Source organism: Palaemon carinicauda, chromosome 2 (genome assembly GCF_036898095.1).
Source record: "Palaemon carinicauda isolate YSFRI2023 chromosome 2, ASM3689809v2, whole genome shotgun sequence".
NCBI classification, from domain to species: domain Eukaryota; kingdom Metazoa; phylum Arthropoda; class Malacostraca; order Decapoda; family Palaemonidae; genus Palaemon; species Palaemon carinicauda.
Window position 1 is genome coordinate 37544459 of NC_090726.1, and position 7500 is coordinate 37551958.

A 7500-nucleotide genomic window follows, 5' to 3' on the forward strand; every position below is an offset into this window, starting at 1 on the left:
AACAAAGACGGTTAAAGAGGAAGAAAAAGAAAATGGTATTGATTGCAAAGAGAGAAGCGAGGAAAATGGTATATGATGTGACCAATGGAGCGGAAAAAGACAATCTGTAGAATAACAGAAGCGAGAAGGAAGGGCAGGCAGGATATAGGAGAAATGGGGATAATTTAAGATAAATATGGTAATACCTGGCTAGAATCAAGTCATAGAACTGGATGGTCAGATTCGAGAAAAATATCATATAGTCCATATGAATGACCATATACAACATATATTCAAATATATGTATATCATTGCAATTTTGACATCAATCAATGTAGTTACATAGACCTCATTATCAAGAAGTATAATACTGTTAATTGCAAGTGGTTTTGAAAGCTTATAATAAAATCTTTTTAATGGGGGGGGGGGGCAAGGTTTATGATGTGGTTAGTTAATCCCTAACTGGTGATCGCCAGACTGGGGTTCGAGTCCCGCTCAAATTTGTTAGTTTCTTTGATCGCTACAACCTCACAATCCTTGCGAGCTAAGGAAGGGCCATCCCTGGTCCTAGCTTGGTTGGAGAAGGGTGCTTGGACGCTGATTATATGTATATACAGTCAGTCTCTATTGCATTGTCCTACTTGCTAGGGCATTGTCCTGCTTGCTAAGGCAGTGTCTTGCTTGTTAGGGCATAATCCTGCTTGTTAGGGTATTGTCCTGCTTGCTAGGGCATTGCCCTGCCTGCTAGTGCATAATCCTGCTTGCTAGGGTATTATCCTGCTTGCTAAGGCATTGTCCTGCTTATTAGGGCATAATCCTGCGTGCTAGGGTATTGTCCTGCTTGCTAGTGCATTGTCTGCTTGCTAGAGCATAATCCTGCTTGATAGAGCATAATCCTACTTGCTAGGCTATTGTCCTGCTTGCTTGGGCTTACTCCTGCTTGCTAGGGTATTGTCCTGCTTGCTAGGGCATTGTCCTGCTTGCTAGAGCATACTCCTGCTTGCTAGGGCATAGTCCTGCTTGCTAGAGCATAGTCCTACTTACTAGGGCAATGTCACTGTCCCTTGCGTCTGTCATTCATGAGCGACCTTTAAACCACTAAACCCTAAACCTTAGAAACCATGCATCGTTCAAAATGCTTAGCACATAAAACAAACGTTTACGATACCTCATTCAGGCTGTATCCTGAATTGAGATACATAGTATCCTAGGCCTCCTGGAATGGGAGAGCGACCTGCGCCTCTCCAGATCCATTATCCCCAATGAATTCATAAAATATGATAGATGATTCCACCAGGGTAACAAATGAGAAGACGTTTCCCTCCTGATAGAAAAAGGGCAACTTATCATTAAGAAAATGGTTCCCCAATGTAGAGGAATATATGCCTGGCAGCTGTTGTCGATAATAATATTTATTTCACTATCTTTCATAGATGAGGGACTTTTGTACTCGGCTGCACATACAAATACACAAACAGAAACAAATACACAACACACACATATGTATATATATATATATATATATATATATATATATATATATATATATATATATATATATATATATACACACACACATACATACATATATATATATATATATATATATATATATATATATATATATATATATATATATATATATGTGTGTGTGTGTGTGTGTGTGTGTGCGCGCGCGCGTGTATGACACTTGGGTTCCTCTTGGGAATCGTAATTTAAGCAGAAATAAGATGATCAGTGCTGCTATCATCTTCTTTATTATCTGGGAGCTTTTGTTATAACATATCATCTTCGGCCTAACTGTAATTGACACAATGTAAAATTAAAAATAATTATCATAAATATATGATTAGGAAGATGTAATTCTCAGATCTACCCAAATAGCTTTGATTGATACCAGTCAAAGAAAATGAAACTATTTAGAAGACCTCATTACTAAAATTACATATTTACCGCAGGAACTGGGATGAAGGGCGCTAGTGAATGGTACAACACATGAACATACGCTACCAGGGGATCTAAGCGATGTCAGGCAGGGCAGCCGATCGGAACTACGGTCTACCCCAAAGCCAAAGGAAAGTCCTTCAATATAAGGCAGCCGTGTTTACCCCATACAAATGGGAAAAAGCACGTAAATAGAAGAGGACCTACAGGAAACGACGACCACCCACCCAGAGTAGCAACCCACAGACCAGAAAACAGATCAATGGGTCACTGGCAACTGAATAGGTAAGATATAATTTTTTTTATTAGTTTCCTAAATTCTACTTAAAATGTTTTCATGGAACTTTATATAATAATAAGTGTGACTTGTTACTATAAAAACTAGAAATTATCTATCATTTGTCATTTTTTCAGTTTCTTAAAATTTATTTAAAATGTTTTCATGGAACTTTATATAATAATAAAAGCGAAATATTATTATAAAAGCTAGAAATTATCTATCATTGTTCCTCAACAACTTGGACAATGCCCTAGTAAGCAGGACTATGCCCTAGCAAGCAGGATTATGCCCTAGCAAGCAAGAGTATGCCCTAGCAAGCAGGAAAATACCCTAGCAAGCAGGATTATGCCATAGCAAGCAGGAAAATGCCCTAGCAAGCAGGACAATATCCTAGAAAGCAGGAGTATGCCCTAGCAAGCAGGACAATACCCTAGCAAGCAGGATTATGCCCTAGCAAGCAGGACAATGTCACAGAAACTGACCACACACACATATGATCAGCGCCTAACTACCCTATCCTCCCAAGCATCAAAAACAATATTATTTCCTACACTTAAGAAAAGACACACACCAATGTTGATATTCATTAAAGTAACTCCGGTTAAATTATCTGCTTTAGACATAAAGAAAAATATAAAATCCATAGTCGGGTTAAAATCCAAAACTTGAGTTATGCAGTTTGAGAGATTATGAAAGATTTTTTTAACAGAATCTTGGAGAAAGTTCTAATTCATGCAGGAGATGAGATGAAAAAGTTCATAAGAAGCTCAACGCGAGCACTCCATGCTTCCAAAGAGTAATGCTGGAATCACACCATTCTTGCTCGAGGTTTTCGCCAACCTCCAGCCGATGATTGCGAGCAAAAGTGTTGTAGGGTCACACTACGATCAGGCAGTTCGAGGAGCAAATAGGAAAAAGTTAAACGAAACTGATCAGCTATCATCATGGCGCCCAGAAATTTTCTAACTGTTGCAGTAATATGTATTATCGATATATTAATATATTACGCGAAATTTAGAATTCTACAACGACCACAGGATGAACAAAGCAACTTTTTATTATTTCTCTAGGCTTGTTGGACCCAAGATTGCCAAGCAAGAGCATGTCCTATTTGCAGCCGCCATCTTGTGTGTTTACATGTGATATCATGCTCGCGTTGCTTCCCGTCCAATCGGGAAGCAAATTGCTGCCAATGTCTCGAGCAATAATTGCGCATGCTTCCCATTTTGACCAGCAACTGGCGAAATTAAAGCCTAGTGTGAATCCAGCCTAAGGAAAATGCTCTTATGGTCTTAAAGCATCAAGTTTAGTGTATACTGTACCGCACATGTTTCATACAGACTCGTACACTGTAACGTCTACTACTAGTTTTTTTTTTCTTTTATCTCTCGCTCTTTCCCGCACTGATAACTGATAACAGTAACCTGTTTAAGCTTGCTATCTCATGTTTTAAACATTATATGAATTTTGTGTCCTTCTTGCTCTCAACTGTATGTATAAAAGCTTGTTGTTTTGTTGAATGAAACTCACATTTAACTCGTCTCTCCGTTAACGCCCAACAACCACCTCGCAAACTATTCTAAAGATTTCTTATCTTGTTGTTTAGGTAAGGTAGATTATGAATATAAATTACGTCATTTGCATCCGATAATTAAATGTGAATATAACTGTTCACTGACTATATGGTATATGCTGTATCTTTTCGATTACATGTTTGATTTAGAGTAATATTACTTGCACTTGTAAAATTTGTCTTTAAATGTCGGTGACGAAAGATCGCTTCAAATTAAGGTAATATTATTCAACTATTAATTTTTACATTTAGATTTAGAATTTAGAGCAAAAGGAGATCTTCTAAATATATTTATAGGTAAGAGTTGACTTTTAGGTTTTCCCCTTCGTTCAACAAATACTTTTTATATGTAAATATCATGGATTGTTATTATTCTTTATTATGATTGATATTGTTAATACAGTCATTGAATCTTGTTGATTTTTTGTGCCATTATATTATTTAATTTGTTTTGTATTTTATATTAACGTGGAATATTAAACAATTATCCCACTGTCAATTACTGTAAACTAGATTTAAGATTTCAAGTAGACCTGATTCTAAAATCTGAAAATAATAAAAAAAAAAATGTTTGTCATTAGCCTGAAAGCAAACATATATCAATTTAGATTAATTTTCCATTGGAATAACTGATCCTGAAATCATACTACACGAGCTAATTATATTTATCGTGTCAACTACACGAGCTCATCGCTTTTTATAGAAAATTGACATTACCATATTAAATAAGCTAATTGGGAATGAATAAGTTAATTTTAAATCACATGTTTCAATCATTGTAGCGTAGAAGTTTTGCTTTTGGAATCTGAATCATCACATTTGTAGGATTGTTAAGTTCTAAGTCTTTACTATGTGACAGTTCTGTCAATATTTAAGAGGCGACTCTTTTTAAATGTTGAAACATCAAACTCAAAATATCTTATGAAATCGCATTCACCTCACCTTGGAATATTCTATACCTAAAGAAGTTCACTTGCTTGAGGGTACACTTGGTCACAATATTCTATTTAATTTTTCTTTATCTATTTTTTTTTTTTTTTAGTTTTTATAGAAAAAAAAATATGATAGATTTATACTAACATTTTTACTATTCTTAAGATATTCGATTTTGATAGTTCATTACTTCTTTAGTTTAATTATTTCCTTATTTCCTTTCCTCACTGGGCTACTTTTCCCTGTTAAAGCCCTTGAGCTTATAGCATCCTACTTTTCCAACCAGGGTTGTAACTTAGCTAGCAATAATAATTACAGTAATAATAACAATAATGATAATAGAGAGAGAGAGAGAGAGAGAGAGAGAGAGAGAGAGAGAGAGAGAGAGAGAGAGAGAGAGAGAGATTTTATACAAAAATTCAGAATGGCAATTATTTGTCATGCAAGGATATAAGAAAAAAGCTGTTCCATAACTAATGATGACTATCTGAAGTTAAAGAGACTTTTCTCGCCTTATACCTGCAGGGGTTCCAATGAATGCACCGAAAACTTCTGTCAGAAAAATGTTTGGCCAACTTTGGCATCTTCGGCAAACGCAGTCGTAAGTTAGCTATCAAATCGGTAAGAAGTTTTTGCAAAAAAAAAAAAAAAAAAAAAAAAAAAAAAAATTGTTTATTCAACATATTTCATGGGTATTAATATACTTGCATGCAGACCTGATACACGGTTATTAGCGAATTATAGAACTTCAAATACTGGTCAGATACTTTGATGTTTATTCAGTCTTTATATTATGACTCTTTCCTTTGCTTACATAATTATGCACTGCGTGGTCTGGTATCATTATTGCGTTTTATATTTTTACTTATAAATCTGATATCTATACGTATAATATATATATATATATATATATATATATATATATATATATATATATATATATATATATATATATATGCATATATATATACATATATATATATATATATATATATATATATATATATGTATATATATATATATATATATATATATATATATATATATATGCATATATATATACATATATATATATATATATATATATATATATATATATATATATATATATATATATATGTATATATATATGCATATATATGTGTATATATATATATATATATATATATATATATATATATATATATATATATATATATATATATATATATATATATATATATGTATGTATGAATAATAAAGTTACGGCCTTTAACAGAGGAACTGATATATGGAGAGCAATGGACTGTTAGAGAAGGAAATGTGTTTAGTAAATATATGAAAAAAAAATAATAATAATGGTGAAGCCTCATTATGAATTTCACAGGGAAATTACGCAGAAGATATTAAGAATATTTATAGTTTATTAAACGCTATATGATTCATGGGGACATGATAATACCCCTTCAGGAAGTCGAGCGTGAAGAAAACACTGTGCCCTTTGGGATTTGGCTGCTGGCTAGACAACACGTTGGTCTGAGGACCACACGAAGGGCGTCCTCTAGTTAGCCTTCAGTGCTGACAACTGTCAAATCAGTGTTGCCGGATGGGTTAGTCTAAAAATACCCACAACTCATAATAAAAAATCCCCCAAAACAACAGAAAAATCCTTATTTCCACAAATATATTCTCTTCTGATCATGTAGGCTTTACTAATATAGAAATTACTCACTATACTTTATATAAGCGCAAACAAAGTAATTGCAACAATATAAAGGCTTATTCATCTTTGTTTCTTCTTCATAAAAAATTGTACAGAATATCCCCAACAGACACCCAAAATCTCCAAATCTAGGGATAATTCCCCAAATCTGGCAACACTTAAGTTGTGTCTGGCTCCAGAGATAAAATGCGGGATGGTCTATCAACGGTGTTGTGAAGAGCAAGTGATAAGATAAAAAATCAAAACCGTTACATTTTTATAATTCTATATTAAATATTCTTTAGTTAATTTAGTTCATTGATAGCTTTTAAATTCATCAACTTTTGGTTTTTTAACACATATTCTAAATACATTCATTTCTGTTTTGTACCCCCCCCCCCCCCGCCGCCCTACTGTTGATCATTTTTTATCTATTAATTCCTCCGTGAGTGAATAAAATATTTTGAAAACCCAATACATATATCAATGGAATTTGCCCTGGAAAGCTGTACATTTGGACGTCAACAATTTGCCTGTCGACATTCAGTCCATTATGTGTCGACTTTACGTCCGTCGACATTTTGATTGTCATCATTTAGTCTTTCGACGTTTAGTCTTTTGACATTTTGTCTTTCGACATTTGTTCTGAACACCGTATGAAACACGTCCGGTACAAAGCCCATGTTAAAATTTGCAGGCTGGTTTATTGTGTAAAACTTTTAATATAATTAATGGAGTGAAGAAAGAGGTACAAACAGAACAGTGAATACAGGTTAAAGATATGGAATAAAGAAGTTATTACAATATGTGATTTTAAATAGCTAATGTTTCAAGATATGCTTATTTGGGAGAGTGAAAATAAGTACCTGAATCTGTTAAGAGAGTTAAATCATAATTGCCTTTAATACAATTACTTTGATTCATGTTATGTTAACATTACCATGAACTTTTTTTTTTATTCTTTTTTTTCTTTTTCTTACTTTGATTTATGTTATGTTAGCATTACCGTGGACTCCTCTTTTTTTTTTTTATCATATTGCAAATAAGAAGAAATTATCAGAAACATTTCTTTGAACTAACCCAAACCCAACCCCATATATCCAAGTGCTC